At 42.0% G+C, this 7,601-nt stretch overlaps 1 pseudogene; it reads left to right on the forward strand.

The window, feature by feature from the left end:
• Window positions 1-1,247: 1,247 nt before the first annotated feature.
• On the forward strand, window positions 1,248-4,221 carry LOC141041841 (protein FAR1-RELATED SEQUENCE 5-like; annotated as a pseudogene).
• Window positions 4,222-7,601: the final 3,380 nt, after the last annotated feature.

Here is a 7,601-nt window from a genome sequence, read left to right on the forward strand (position 1 = left end):
GTAATGTTGTCTCTTACATGTCCTTTTATGTAGGACACCCATAAAATAGTAGTACTACAAAGTATATATCGGAAGCATGATGTGATAGATTACTCATTATTGGGTACACTGATCCGCTGCCCATGTGCTTTCTTTGCACACACAAAATTTGTCAACAAAAAGTTATTCATAAATTAAGAGGCCCAACGTGTCCAACCCAGGAAAATCAAAACTACAATCTGATTGTACGATTCCTCAAAATAAAATAATCAAAATAACATCTAACTTACTTCTAATCTGACTTTCTAGGTTCTTCATCTCGTAGTTTATACCAATTAGTATTTATGCATGTCTTGCCACATGCAGCCGATGTCATCTAGCCGCAATCTCGGGGTTCGGCTCATCTGCAGTCACGTTATTACTGCACGGGTACTGTACCAACCCAGATCAACCATTCATTTAAATCTCACGGCTCTCATTACCCCCACCCGATTCTATTAATAGATGGAAACAAACACCTAATTATGTGGTAGAAAATCTTGTACGGTTGCAAGATTGGCGCCAAACAGAACCACGAAGACTCACATTGGCGCCAAACAGAACCACGAAGACTCACATTGGCGCCAAACAAAACACCACCCTAATAATCGCGTTGGCGACAAACAGCGATCGATGGGTTCGGCTCCTCTACGATCTATTTGCCTTCGTCCTGCTCATCTTCCCCGTTCCTCTTGCTCGTCCTTGTAAAAGAACATGGCGGAGGTACGTTCATCTGTGGTCTGTAGGTGGCGAGATCAACTCCCTTTTGCCTTATCTCTCTTCTGATCATCCCCCATGTTCAGAGTGAAACCAAGGCAAGCTGATCTGTAGGCGATGAAGATTATCTCCCTTTTGTCTTCCTTCTACTAGCAACAAAAAAGAAGACAATAAATCAGAAGGTATGTGACATACACTCTGATTGTATTCATGTTCTGAAGGCACACAATTCGTAGATTGAGTTTGTGATGCTACTATTTTCTGAATGGAGGATGATAAGGACAAGATGCAAAACTTATTTTCTGCATCTTTTAGAGTATGTCAGAGTGAAAAGAAATAATTTTAATAGAAGTGATCTCTATTGTTTTGGACAAGCTCAAGATAAAATGCATGAATGTATCCAAATATTTACTTGTAACACAGGTGATTTGCTCATCAAGTACCTGGGATTTCCAAAACATGACAGGAGATTAATGCAGACGATCTCTCTTTTGTTGTCCTTCTCCTAGCAACAAAAAAGAAGACGATCATTCTTAAGGTATGTGACACATGTTCTGATTGTATTAATGTTCTCAAGGCAGCAAGGGAATTTTTGGACTGAGTTTGCTATTATATCACAGATTACACAAAAAGGGGAAGATAAGGTCCAATGGAGAATATGACTACCTCTAATGAGGATGCTAACAGGTACCGACAATTTTGTTAAATTCTCAGGTCATATCATCTTATGATTGTAGTGTAAGCATACAAACAAATAAGTTATGTGTAATTTTTATAGGACAAATGTGGTTCCTAGTTGGATGCCTCAGATTGGTATGAAATTTCATTCCACAAAAGAGGCTTGGAACTTTTGGACATGTTATGGAGGTCATATTGGTTTTGATGTAAGGATAAATTATGAAAACAAGAGCAAACTTGATGGAGTAATCACTTCAGCAAGATATGTTTGTTCCAATGAGGGCTACAGAAGAAAAGACAAAAGGGATAATAATACAAAGCGTCCTCGTGCAGAAACAAGGACCGGCTGCAATGTTCGAATGGGAATCACTATAGACTGAGAAGCACGAAATTATGAGGTGCATGAGTTAGTTGTTGAACACAACCATGTGTTGCAATTACCTGGGACAAGCCACTTGATGCCATCACAGAGGAAAATTTCGGCCTTGCAAGCACTTGAAATTGAAACAGCAGATGATTCAGGAATTGTACCTAGAAAAGCCCATGAGTTAGCAAGTCGACAAGTTGGTGGTCCACTGAACCTTGGCTACACATGTCGTGATCGCAAGAACCACTTGCGAACCAGACGTCAAAGAGACTTGATGTATGGTGAAGCTGGAAGTACGTATGCTCAAGTATTTTAGAGATAAAAAGAATGAGAATCCTGCATTTGAATATGACATGCAACTAGATTGTGATGAAAATATAGCAAATATCTTTTGGGTTGATGCAAGGATGATCATTGACTATGCTCATTTCGGTGATGTTGTTACCTTCGATACAACATTTGGGACAAACAAAGAGTACAGACCCTTCGGTGTGTTTGTTGGCTTCAACCATTTTAGAGAAATGGTCATTTTTGGTGCTGCACTTTTATATGATGAGACATTTGAATCATTCAAATGGTTGTTCAACACGTTCCTATCAGTGCATAACAAAAAGCAACCTGGAACAATATTTACTGATCAAGATGTAGCAATGGGTAATGCAATTCGGGCAGTATTTATGGAAGCATGGCATGGGTTGTGCACTTTTCACATAATGCAAAATGCCATCAGACACTTACCTCATAAGAAAAAAGACGAGGAAGGACCAAATGTACTTGCTGATTTCAGTGCTTGCATGTACAAGTATGAGGAAGAGGAAGCCTTTGAAGAAGCTTTCAATGCCATAAGAAGCAATGTGGAAACACAAACTTGGTTGGACAGCATCTACAAAGTAAAAGAGAAATGGGTAAGATGTTACATGAGGAATGCTTACACTATAGGCATGAGAAGCACACAATTAAGTGAGAGCTTGAACAGTGACTTGAAAGACCATCTAAAGTCTGGTGTTGACATCCTTCGGTTTTTCAAGCACGTAGAGAGGGTTGTGCAAGGAAAAAGAGATAACGAGGTAAATGAGGAATACGAGTCTAGGAAAAAATTACCTAGAGTCAGAATGAGGACTCCTATGGTAATACAAGCTAGCAAAGTTTACACACCATGCATATTTGAAGATTTTCAGAATGAATATGAAAGATCCATCTCAGCATACATCAAGCCATCGGTAGAACACAATGCATATACTGTTGCAATTGCAAGTCTTGACCCAGAATTCCCATATGAAGAAGAGTGCAAAGTACTAGTTAATTATGAAGAGCAAAAAGTTTTCTGCAATTGTGGCCAATTTGAAAGAGTTGGTATATTGTGTAGTCATGCTTTGAAAGCCCTTGATGTCATGAATATCAAGTATCTTCCAGGCCACTATATTTTGAAGCGATGGACTCGAGAAGCGCGAACCGGCACTATTGAAAACAGCCATGGAAACATTGTTTTGGAAGATCCTAGATCAGAAGATAGACAACAGTTGAAGTTTTTCATGCACGAGTTTCTTGGCATAGCTTCACAAGCAGTAACATCAGAAGAGTGTATCAAACTAGTAGATGATGCTTTGAAGATTCTTAGGAAGCAAGTTGAAGAGAAAACTCGCACTACTACATGCAGAACTGAAGATATATCTAAAGAACCAGAGGATTGTTTAAAGGATGCTTCCCTAAAGAAAAAGGAAATTCCGAAGAAAAATTCAAGAAGAAAGAAAACATGGCTTGACAACCAGCACCCCAATAAAAAGAAGAAGGAGACAACTAAAGCAGTACCCAAAAATCAAACTCATTCTGTAAATCTCTTGCACCTATCTAACTACACTACTTATTTAATAGACTAATATAGTAACAAGTCAACTAATATTTGTTTTGTTTCTTGTTTTTATGTTTGCATAGAGAGGAAAGAATGACATTCCAGTAGCACAATACCAAGCACCTATAGAGCAAATGGCTGGAACAAATGCAAATGGTTTGCAAGAATATGGGTACTATGCTCGTCTACTGACGGTATTCCCACTTAGCATGTCTAACATTCCTTAAATTCGTTGGTAAACAATATGGCTTTTTATGTAATCAGTTATATCTCCCTTTAATTTGCAGAGTGAAGCTGGTGATCTTTGGAACTTATAAAACTATCATGGGATATAACAATAGGTTGATGCATGTCTGATATGTTGTCTTGCCAGATCGACAGATTATGCAGAAGGCATAATTGAATCAGCATACATGAGACGCAATATGTCGAGTGCTCATTACTTCAATTGGTTTAATTTCAATTGACTCCTAGTTTCCGAAGACAAAACAATTAGTTTAGTTTCAGTTAATTGCAACAATGATCTATTGAGTACTTATCACTTTTAAATATTCCAATGACATGCTCAGCTTTCTCTTGCTATGCTTTCACCCCTGTGACATCAAGAAATAGTAGCAGTACGGTATGAACTAATGGTGAAGAAAGGAATAAGTTAGTTCTAGATAACAGCAAGTAATTCACCTTTGGTTTTGCTACTGGGGCTTGGCCAGGCAGGAGGGCGCCGAGGTCCAGCTGTCGCGACCCTGCCGTCAGAGGCCTCCTGCAGCCGTAAGATAGCCCGGCGGCCCAGGCATGCCCCTCGTCTGGTTGCTACCCTCCTCCTCGTCCAGGTCGGCCGTGCTGCTCCGGGACATCGCCGTCGTCGTATTCCTTGTCGAGCTCGTCGGGAGGAGACTCCAGCTTGCCGTTGTCGTCAAGCTCGTGGATCTCGCCGTTGCTCTGCTTCTTGTGTACTTCGCCGTCTCCCTGCTGCTAGCAGCGAGATACGTGTGGCGGTGATGCTGCGCCGTCTCCGGTCAGCTCTCGCAGCAGCTGCGCCCTCCGGCCATCCCTTGCAGCTGGCTCGGCCGGAGCAGTCTTGTGGATTTGGGGAAACAGTGGCGGAGCTTCACTAGAGGAAGAAACAGTGGCCGAGCTTCACTAGAGGAAAGGGATAAGACAGAGAGAGAAGGGGCGGTGTGGGTCTTTTAGTTTTTTATTTATGAGACCAGCAATTCCACGTTGCAGAGCCACATGATTAAAATAGACGGTTGATCCTAGCAGCTACAGCACGCGTGCAGTATTAACTATACTGCAGAGGAGCCGAACCCGCAATCTCGACCAGCTCCATGCACCGGAGACCATAGGTAAGACAGGAGGTTCGAAGCAGAGAAGGAGGCAGCAATCATATGGAGGAGTCCACGGAGATTTTAACCGAAAGAATATTTGATTGACGGAGGCTTATTTTTATTTCACGCGCAATCAGCGGATGGTGGATTTTTTTTGTACCCTTTATAGCGTGGGAGTTTTTAACGGGGGCTTTCCTTCTTAATCTATGGGTACGCGTAGACTTTTCTTGTTTTTTGAGTGAGTATTTCCTTGTTTTTCTTTTACATGAGACTTTTTTGTTTCAGTTAAGTTGGACTCGAATGCGTCTTTCTACCGAATATGATAATCTGCGCCATGCAAATTTTTCTTCTATCCTGATCTTAAATTTTACGTGAGACAATCTAACATATTAACTAATTTTGCTTTTTTTGTTGGGGTATTAATTAATTTTTATGAGGTGAATTAATGAGAGGTCATGAAATTTCTAATGGGGGCCTTGAACAGGTGGAGACTTACTTTTTTTACGTGACGATTTCCGTTTATTTTGTACATCAAGCTTTCCTTGTTTGTCCCCTAAAAAAAGCTTTCCTTGTTTGTTTTTTCACTATCGTTGGACTTGGACGTGTCAGATTCGTTTTCCTATACGGATTTTTTTGTACTCAAGGCTTTCCTTTTATTTTGCACGTGAGGCTTTCCTTGTTTTTTCACTAATGTTGGACCTATAGACGTGTCAGATGCGTGGAGACCTGTCTTTTAAATACGTGAGGATTTCCTTTTATTTTGTACATCAAGCTTTCCTTGTTTGTCAGATTCGTTTTTCTATATAGGTTTTTTTACGCAAGGCTTTCCTTTTATCTGTACATGAGGCTTTCCTTGTTTTTTCGTACATTAGGCTTTCCTTGTTTTTTTTCAATAATATTGGACTTAGACGTGTCAGATGCGTTTTTCTATAGGAAGGCATCTTCTGCATTACACAATTTTTCCTTTTATCCTGATGGTAAATTTTACAATCTAATGGTTTAATTAATTTTGATGATGTGGATTAATGAGAGATCATGAAAGGTGCCTCCAATTAGTAAATATATATAAGACTAGTATCACTATATACTACAAGCAGCATCTACCCTAATTAAACCCTAGTGCCCTAACTAACTTTTGCTGTAAACCAAATTTTTTGCTCTAAACTAATTTTTGCTCTAACATCTACTACTTACCATCTTTTGCTCTAAACTAAATCTTTTGCTATAAACTAAGTTTTGCTCTACTAATTTTGCTCTAAAATGCAGAGAGAGAGGAGTGGGGGGAGGGGTGGGGGACTTACAGAGAGGGGTGAGACGGTGGCGGGGAGGTGCTCGGCGACGGAGGCAGGGGCGGAGAGGGCGGGCTCGGGCACGGGCAGTGGCGGTCCTGGGCGGGCTCGGGCGGCGGCGGTGAGGCTGAGGGCGGCCTCGCGCAGCGGCGGTGAGGATGACGGCGGCCTCGGGGGAAGATGGTGAGGTTGCGGGCATCCACGCCGGCAGGAGACGGCAGCGAAGTGGGGCGACGGCGAATTGGGGAGACGGCGGCGAGCGCGAGGGATTTGGGGGAGAAGTGGTGGCCGGGGGGGGGGGGGGGAACTGTTTAAGTGAAACGTAACGAGCGCGTTCCTGAAAACGCGCTATAGCTAAGTTAGCTACAGCGCGTTTCCTGAAACACGCTACTGCTATTCCTTTCTCCTTTTCCCCTTTTTTCATTTATTTTTCTTTAAATTTTATTTTTTTTCCTTTCTCCTTTTTCTATTTCTTTCATCTTCATTTACTTTTCTACTTGTTTTTCATTTTATTTTATTTTCGTTAGCAGTAGCGCCTTACACATAAATGCTCTGCTACAACAAAATTAGCGGCAGCGCTGTTTCTAAAAGAGCGCTGCTACTATGTGTAGCCGATCGGCTTAGTGGTGGGAATTTTTGTAGTAGCGCTTTTACAACGGGACGTGCTATTGCTATATATGTATCTGCAGCGCGGTTATTTCGCGCGCTACTGCTGTCTAGCAGTAGCGCCCTTTTTTAACATGCGCTACTGCTAAAGTTCTGTGTATAGGCTTTTTCCTAGTAGTGTCCGGTGAAACCCAAGCCCCGTTGGAGAAAAACCACGTTGATATGACTAAAGCCGGTACCGGCGTCAAAATGGGGTAGAAAAGTGTAACTAGTTGCTTGGGTGTGTTAGGCTAGGCCCTCTCCGGTGAAACCCTAGCCCCGTTGGAGAAAAACCAGGCTTATACGACTAAAGCCGGTACCGGCGTCAAAATGGAGTTGAAAAGTGTAATTATTTTTTTGGTTGTGTTAGGCTAGGCCCTAGGAAGTCACAAGACAAAGGTATAACACAACTCTTGACAAGTTTTCTTCCGGCTTGTCCCATCGGGGACAATCACGCTATAAATGCATGTAAACTGCCTAGAGAGAAGTGGATGCCGGTGAAGCAGGTCACACCCCGTGCTGCAATCTTCGCCATCCAAAACCCATAACAGTTGTACAGATATGGTATGGCACCGCCTAGATTGCGGTGGGATCCCGATGCTCCGGAGCCCCTCTCCGGTGAAAACCTAGCCCCGGTGGAGAAAAACCAGGTTTATACGACTATAGTCGGTATCAACATCAAAATGGGGTAGAAAAGTGTAACTAGTTGC

Source organism: Aegilops tauschii, chromosome 1, assembly GCF_002575655.3.
Source record: "Aegilops tauschii subsp. strangulata cultivar AL8/78 chromosome 1, Aet v6.0, whole genome shotgun sequence".
In the NCBI taxonomy this organism is placed as follows: domain Eukaryota; kingdom Viridiplantae; phylum Streptophyta; class Magnoliopsida; order Poales; family Poaceae; genus Aegilops; species Aegilops tauschii.